We start from the raw sequence: 9,341 nt of genomic DNA on the forward strand, positions 1-9,341 counted from the left end.
CTAAAAAAAAAAAATACTTTCTCTAGGATAGGGTTTTTCCATGAAAGGGTAGTTTTTCTCTCCCCTTTCCCATCATCTCTACTGGATCAGAGCTCCGGGTTTCAGATCGGAAGTCGGAGATAAAGCAATGTCAAGTGGACACTTCTTACGTTGAGGTTGTCTTCTTATTTGGGTGCTCAATTGCTTTAAATAATTTCATGTGTAACTCGTATTGTTGTCTGGCGGAATAGTTAGTCGTTGAAAGTTTATTATTTTACGAATCGATTCAATTTAAATGGAGCGCACTGACTCCCAAGATGGTGAAAAAAGAAATATCTTGAAATGACTCCTTTGAGATTTCTTTTGACAAGACCGGACCAGACATTGAGGGTCCTGGGACAAATTTATAACGGGCTCCCTTCTCAAAACACAAAAGTCGTATTTTGTAAGATTTTTTTTAATGTTTTTCAAAACTGTAGGTGGCGCTTTGATTCTCAAAATATCTTTCTCATATACACACAAAAGTAATAGCTTCAACTTATTTTAAATTGCCTACCGAACTGTGTAGGGGTCATGGAGCTGGCCATGCATAAGGAAGGTTCTGGGTTCGATTCCCGTGCAAGGCATAGATGTTGATTCATTTTCTGTACTATCTATCCTTACTGTGGGAGCAACGTTGGCCCACCTACTATGGTGACCCTGGTCAACAAATATGTCCACTAAAATGCCTGAATTGATGAAATGCTAACACAGGTCGGCATTGGAAATAAAATAAATAAAAAATAATTTTTATAAAGTTTTATCAGTATTGCTTTCTACTGGAGATCAAAGTGTCTGGCCAGCTGCGTCAATGGAATTTAATTTTTTCTTGCCCAGGACTTTTGAAAGAAATGTTTTTTAATGAGAAAATGTGTTTCATAAACACTCTCTTCAAGTATACATGAACTATGTTTTCTGAAGTTGATGATCCGAAATTCATACCAATGTCTCTAAGTACCTCAGCTATTTCTTATTTCGTGTTGAGTATTTACACCTTTACACTGTAAAAATTTTGGTGTGCGTAGTTGCCACCATTTTTAGTGTTGAGGAAAATTTAGATTTTTCACTTTTCATATAGTCACGTTTTTATTTATTTTCTAACCGTTATGGTTTTATTTATTTATTTATTTTGCGTTTGGTTGCTTACTGAAAACACGTATTTTCATGCGGAGTAAAATCAATTCATTGCAAAAATACTTTATTTAAAAAACAAGCATATATTTAGTAATACAGCCAAAATTCCATTTTAGCGGAATCCGAAAAAGCGAAAATTTCAAAGTAACAAATATTTTTCGAATCCCCGCTATTACAAAATGGATCATCCAATTTAATGAAGACAAAAATAAGCAACAATTCTATCCTGATAGAGACATTTTGCCTTTCTTTAGAAGTAAACAAAGCTTTGAATAAAACGTTTCTGCGTCTATATAGTTTCTTTGTCCAATTTGGAAGCTGTGAAGAGATATTAATTCGCACAAAAAAACTTTTCCAACACTTTATTTGAACATGCACATAATTTGGAGAAGTTTAATAATACCTACTTGCTCTAAGTTATTTGTACAAAGGGAAAAAAAATCGGGATCCACATTTGTCTCATAATCCACATGATCCACATTTGTCTTTCGTTATTGTATTGTGATTATTTCGGTCTCTCGTAATTCGCTAAAAAAGGAGTCGACTGTATATCATATTAATGCTTTCAAATAATTGTTATTTTGTCAATTTTATACAATTTTTTGCACAGTTCTGTATTTAAAAGTGTATCCAGTTTACTTAAACACCAAAAAGGGTAGCAACTGTTCATCAAAATTTTTCAATGGGAAGAATTTGATGGCAGCAACTGTACATCAAATTTTTTCACTGCAAAAAATTTGAAGGTAGCAACTAAACATCAAAATTTTTCACTGCAAAAAATTTGATTGTATCTCAACGTCAAAAAAAATTGGCAGCAATTACTTTACATCAAACAGTTGTAGTGAAACGCAGTACATTACTCTTGGATCAAGTGTTTCACCATACAAATGCTCGCTATTTAAATCAAAAACATTCACATAATTCGGAAACCGCGATCAATTTTATGCATAAATCATAATCATAAAAATGAAACAACAATTTGAAAAGCAATCAATTGATTCCTTTTGGAATTAATTAATTTTTAAACAACAACAACAATAAGAAAAAAGCATTTTTAAGCAGCTAATGATAGTTTCTAAAACCGCAAAATTTATTTAGAAAAAGAAGAAGAAAACAGCGAAATGTGGAAAACATATTTTGGGAGAAACATTCTCAACAATTTGGTAAAACGGCTAAAAATTACGTGCGACACACATTATTCTAAATCACGACTAAAAAAGCTTTCTGGGAAATTACGTGATTCAAATGGAAAATGATTTATTCTTGGAATCCGCCAATGGGGAAGGGAGGGGGGGGGGGGGGTCCAGTGCTAAAAACAGCTGTGAAAAATGCACAAAGCGTGTGTTCTTTTGGGTAATGTTTTGTACTATTCTACCTTCTTTTTTTTTACTTTATTTTGTGCTCATCATTAACCTTATTTTATTTTTTCATACTCCTCCACACACAGTCCACAAACAGGGGAAGTAGTTTTTTGTCGTTAATTTAGGGCCTTTTTTTTTCTATCCTCCCCCACCCTCTGTAACCTACAATAAGCAGCTGCTGAAAAGATACATTTCCCACTAGTTAACGAGTACTATTTCTTAGTTTACATTCTTTTAGTGTTTTTTTTTTCTTTTCCTAACGGAAATATTTTATACAGCAAACGAATTATCAATGGTTTTCGGAAATTGTATTCTAATTGGTATAAAATATTTCAAAGTGTCTAAATAAAAACGGAAAATTTAAATTTCTTTTAATTTTTTTTAAAATACTTTTTTTTCTCTTAAAAATTTAATGCCTAAATATTTACATTCATAACTGCCGACATAGATAAGAAAAAAATCCAGTAGATTTTATGAAATAATATAAATTTCATGATAATTCTTGCAGAGTGTACTAAATATTTCAAGCATAGCGAATTTTAGGGATTTTTAAACGTCAATACAGAAAAACAATCAAAATAGAAAAACTGCAATATTTTCCAGTTATGTTGAACATTAAAAAAACTTGAAATGTTATGTATTATGTTTACTGATAAGTTTGAATAGTAATAGGTATTTAATGCATCAAAGACAGGGTTGGCAAGGCTTAGGACAGAATGGATTAATCCACGGTTTAAACCCTGGTTTAAACCGTCCTGTCCAAAACCCCTTTGTCCAAAACCCTTTTACTCAAATTATGTCACAATTTTATCTGAACAATATTTAAGAGGTAAAATAAACATAGAACTAATAACATATTGATAATTAAATATACTACAGAATATTTGTTTTTAAAAGTATAATGTTTTATTAATATTATTTGACTCTTCAATTTAAGCATTAAACAAAAGAAGATAAATTAGTAATCAAGTTCAATTGGTCCTCTCATTCAATAGTGCATAGCTGAAGTTGGACTTTGCCATACAGGTTAAGCTATTAGGGACTAAGTGCTTGGTTAGTCATAAACAGGTTTATTTACCTATAGTACTATTCAAGAATACTGTTATTTCATTCATGTTCAATTCTTTTAGCATAGTGGTGATACATCACCAGTGTCAGTAACTGAAACTGATGTTATGCCCTTCAAAACTGTTAATACATTTTTCAGTTATTTTGTATTTTCAATTTAAACTAATATATTTATATTTAAAAACAATTTTTTTTAAAAATAGATGTCTTTTTTATCATCCTGTAATGCAGAAATTATAAAATTTTTTTAAAAAAAATATTGTGAAAAATAAAAGGTTAATTTTTAAACAAATTTAGTATTTTTTTTAAAAAAAATCATTATTTTTTAATGTTGCATTATTTATCCTTATGCAAAAATATTATTTATCAGTATTAAAAGCATATTTATATTTAAAGGATTAGGTATTCACTTTTGTTGTTCAATGAATTGTGGAGCTTCAAAAATTATAAACCTTTTCCTATTATATTATATTATTTTCTTTTAATAAGTTAAAGTAAATTGTATAAAAAATATCAAATATTTATTGATACATGTAATTATTATGTGTACAATGGTTACACCTATAGAATTTTTACCTTTTACCAAAGTTCAAGGTTTTGGACAGTTTTACCCAGTTTAGGACAGTTTTACCCAGTTTAAGACAGTAAAACCCACGTGTCCTCTCCAAAACCAGTTAAGGACGTCCAAAACCCCAACCCTGATCAAAGATAGTTAAAGCATTTTTTAATTAATTTAAAAAGGGAATTTTGAATTAAAATTAACTGACATTTTAGATAGGTATTTCATTTCCGTCGCGCTAGAGCTGCATAATGGGCTATTGGCGACGGTCGGGGAAACATCCCTGAGGATTATCCGAAAACATGCCATCACAATTTTGATCCTCTGCAGAGGGGATAGCTCCCTTTCTTTGGCAGTCCGATGACCTGCTCGAAGTCGAGCACTTTACGGTAAGGCAGTTTAACGACGGTGCGACGGCCGATGATGCGCACCCTCGGTTCCTGCGCAGGCTGATCAAAATGGTCACCCACCCGCTTTCTGACCGCAGACAGTGATGCTGGGAACCATCTCTTACGATCAGTCCACTGCGGGACAACATTTTTGGACAAAAAAAGTTTTTAACTGATTTTTATAAATGAGGCTAGCTTTATTATATATAATACTTATTTTAGTATTTGAGCAAGCAATAATCTGTGCACAATTTCTATTTCAATAGGGAGTTTTCAAGAAACTTACTAAATTTTAGGGAATTTTCTAAAATGTACGAAAAACCAGGAGAATTTTTATTAAACCAGTAGACCAGGAGAAACTAGAAAAATCTAGTAGTGTACTGGAAAATTCAGTCGAGTTGGCAACTATGCACATTTCATCCATGTAGGGACACTAAAAACTTTATTTGTCTTTTAAAGCATATGATATAACAATAAATGCTGCTTCTTTCTATGTATACAAGAGAGTGTTACAAGTGATTAACCTGAGGTTGTTAGATGAAGCTTCTGTTATAACAATAAGTGCTGCTTCTTTCTTTGCATACTAGATAGTGTTACAAGTGATTACGCTGAGGTCATTAGATGAAGCTTCTGTTGTAACAATAAGTGCTGCTTCTTTCTATGCATACAAGATAGTGTTACAAGTGATTACGCTGAGGTTGTTAGATGAAGCTTCTATTATAACAATAAGTTCTGCTTCTTTATATGTATACAAGATAGTGTTACAAGTGATTACGTTGAGGTTGTAAGATGACGTTTCGGTTAATTGCAAAATAGAAAATCATCCACCCTTCCACGTTTATTATGACCACGTTACCTTAAAATTTTTCATTTATTGAATAATACAAAAATATTTCTCTGTAGTTTGTTTCACAAAACAAGGATCAGGAGCTATATGAGTAAAACAAAGGCTCAGCTCAATGATGTAATCAATCTATTAATATTTTTAAAATAAATTTTAGAACAAAAATAGATTCTCTTATCATTTACTTCAGTAACTTAGCAATGTGCAACTAAACTATAATGCTACTAATAATCTTTTACTCATTTCTTGCAAAGTTTTTTGAAGAGTAATTACGCTTAACTTAGCAATTACGGTTAAGATGTGAAACTCAAATAAATGTAAACATCCAGGGATAAAAGAAATAAAAACAAACTAAGTAAAACTAAATAAATGAATAAATGCTACTTACAACTAAATGGTAGCAACCTCGATGCTTCCTCCGCGGAAAACAAATTAATATGTAAATAAATCATAATGACCTTGCTCAAATCTGTAGTTCTCCATTGAAGTTGAACTGTAAAAGCAAACAAAGCTTGTAAAAAAATAATACATTAAAAAAAACACTTATTTACATGTAAATGTAAAAACACATAAAAAAACATGTATTACAGTAATACATATAAAAAAAACAAGAACTAAACTCTTTCGGCAAAGAACTAAAAAATTCCCAAAGAAACTTCGACTTTAAAAATTTTATTCGAACTTCTTTTACACTGTAAATATGTAAGTGTATCTTAACACCATCCCAAAGATGGCTTCAAGCACAACCAGCTTCAGATCGATGGGCAGAAGCTTGTTTGGAAAGTGAAGGCGGTATGCATGCATATGCAATCATGCCGTTGGTCATGAAATTGTGGAGCCTTATCCTCCATGAACTCCCTGGCCCACAACGGGCTGTTGTGGGAATGCTTTTTACTTAATATTAACACCATAAATGGTTCCCATTACTTTATACCAAAGTGATATTCCACTACACTAAGGACCAAGTATAGTTTCTAATATAATGAGACATTACGAATTGTCTTTTACACCATTCATATAAAATAGCTACCACTATTTTGTAATGTTCAGTAACATTAAAATATTCAATTATAGTAAAATAAAATACACGTAACAGTCAGTAAAGTTATTTTTACTATACAATATAAAGTAAAAAATCATTAAATTAAGATGCATAAATAAAGACACTAGTTTTTAAAATGAAATTAGTTTGTATAATAAACACGCGTGTAGCACAGAAAGAATATTAAGATGAGTTCGAACTAGATTTAATAAAACACAACTAGTATGCATTATAAACTTATTTAATACAATTCAAAGAGATTTAAAAATTGAAATATGTTGTTGATGTTTCTTAAGCCACTTACCAAATACCTACAAGCCTGCTTGGTGAAACCAAGCGAATTTAAGGCAGATGGTGTGTTTCTTGTTTTTCAGAGGAGGCATCTATGGCCAAAAGTACGTTCTCAGCCACACACACGTCACATCCCGTTTTAAAGGGTTAACCCATTCATACATCTTCAGGTCGTAATTTTTACCTGAACCAGAAAACAATCAATCTCTCATTCCGTACCCCCACAGATAAAATTTATTATAGGAACTTTAAGACTTTGTGACCTAGCAGATTTAACGTGCACCCGTCACTATTCACTACACGGGAAGTCTCCGGCCTGTTGGGATCGAACTCATGACCTCTTGGACATGGGTCCAACGCCTTATCAAGCAGGCTATTCCGAAATGGACTTATTAAACTATTAAAAACAAACATACACGAATTTTCGTTTCTGATGATGTTTGGATGCATAAAAGACAATTACAAGTATGCCAACTCGTACCAAACTGTAAACAAACTAACGGTGACGTTTAAAGCTATTATGAAATTATTATTCCTATTATTTAAAAATGAATCTGAAATTGGCTTACATTGCCTATTTCAGTTATTAATTTATTTCCCAAAATTAATTTATTTCAATTCTAAATTTATTTTATTATATTTTTAAAAAAAAATTTTGTGTTCGAAAATTTCTATTAGAATTTGCTCTAGAAGACCTTTATTTGTTAACAAAATAATTGGTTTCTTTAATTAAAATATGAATCAGGAAAAGATGCATACTGTCTATTGCAATTAACGTTAATCAATTAAATTTATTACGTTTTTTTAGCAATTTTTAAATTTTTTTTAGAAATTACATTTCTAAACATTTTAATACATTTTTAAAGGAAAAAAAATTGCCCAGGAATATTTTTTCAAAAAAAATATTGCCAAATAAAAATACTATAAAAATATTACTTTTTTCTATCAATTATTATCACTATTTTCCATTTCCTTGCAAAATGCATGCAACAAAATTTAATCTTACTCCAATAAGCTCAATATCCGTGACCGGTCTACGTCCTAAACAAAATCATATTAACTTAATAATGACTAACTTCAACCTACTCTTTTAATTTGTTATTTGAAAACTCGTTGATTAAAACTTTGTGTTATAGAAATATTCAAATTATTTATTGCCAATCAATTTTATTTTATTAAGCCCCATATCTCCAAAAGACAATATGCTAAATTTAATTTGCTCACAGACTGATTTCATTTTTCAATATACATGTTATAGCTAACAGATAAATGCATTCACTTGTTTTTAATTTAAGTGTATAATACATTTACGTGTTAACACAAAAGTGTTTTTAATTTAATTAAACAAACAGTTGGAAGTCGTAATAAAAATTATTTAAAATTAATACGATTCGTAAATACTAATCTGTAAGAAGGTATCGAAATGTTTTAAATGTTCAAATTTAACAATCTGTTAGAGGAAGAAAAAAAACATTTATTCAAACTAGAGTAAACAATTAAAGATATGACGCTATCGGAATTGCATCAGAATACAGTTCAAAGATTAAAAGAAGTATTTACAAATTAAATTAATTCTATTCAATTGACATCGATAAAAATTTTAATTCGCATTTAAATCTTATTTGATTTGCACAATTCGTTTTTAACCTTTCATGATATTTACTCTGCTGCACGAGATGATATATAAATATTAAAATATTTCTTACATTTCAAATCGCAGATTGTGCAAATACAGCCTCGGTTAATAATCCCTCTTTCGAAATTAATTTTAATTCGGAGAAACATTGACGCAAATATTTAATTAAAAGAGTTTTCATTTCCTATATCGTATTCGATAATAAAAAGAAATTAAAGGGTTAAACTGAGCTGCAGGTAAGTATTTGCTCAAGGATTTAAAAACAAATAGCTTTTTTTTTCTCCACCTTCAATCATTTGGAATATAATATAACGAAACCAACACTACTGGCGGAGAAATTTGGATGTATTATTTTAGAATCTGCAAACAATGAAATGAAAATAATCTTTTTTATTTCTCACTCTCTTCGTAGAATAAAATTGCAATTTATGATATCATTTAAAATACTTTTCGAAACTAAAATGCTGCTCGCCAGAATTAATATTGCTTTATTGTTATTTTACCTACTTTAGTGATATATGGAGAAAATTTTCCGTTGTTTTCATTCCATTTTATGGATCATATATTATTATTGGTAGCAGTACTATTAAAATTATTTTCTTTCCTATTTTTTTTAATGTTAATGAAAAAAATATAAGATGTGAAAAACTAATATTAATTTACGGCTTAATTATTTAAATTTATTAACAGCACAATAACTATTGCTGTATGTTCAGTAATTATCACTGTTACATTTAAAAGAAAAACTATACTTAAATTTTTTTTTTTAAATATGACTGGATAAAGTTTTAGTAGAACTACTTATCCAAAACATTTCAGTAAAATATTCTTCTTGCCCCATTAATATTAGAAAAGAAAATACCAATACTAATTCATGTATTACAGATTAAATACTATTAAAATATTAATATTAATTTACGAATTAATCTATCAAATTATTAGCGGCAGAGTTAACAGTACTTTTACTCATATTTCATTATAAGCGTATATATATATATA

The 9,341-nt window shown here is 29.9% G+C and overlaps 1 protein-coding gene across 2 annotated transcripts in view; it reads right to left on the reverse strand.

The window, feature by feature from the left end:
- Window positions 1–9,341, reverse strand: part of LOC107444341 (uncharacterized) — a 163,024-nt gene that overhangs the window by 64,032 nt on the left and 89,651 nt on the right. For both annotated transcript variants that reach the window (XM_071181675.1, XM_043046941.2), the window contains exon 3: window positions 5,762–5,866. The gene's annotated coding sequence lies outside the window, so the exon portion shown is untranslated. The remainder of the gene's footprint in view (window positions 1–5,761; window positions 5,867–9,341) is intronic.

Source organism: Parasteatoda tepidariorum, chromosome 6 (genome assembly GCF_043381705.1).
Source record: "Parasteatoda tepidariorum isolate YZ-2023 chromosome 6, CAS_Ptep_4.0, whole genome shotgun sequence".
Lineage (NCBI taxonomy): Eukaryota > Metazoa > Arthropoda > Arachnida > Araneae > Theridiidae > Parasteatoda > Parasteatoda tepidariorum.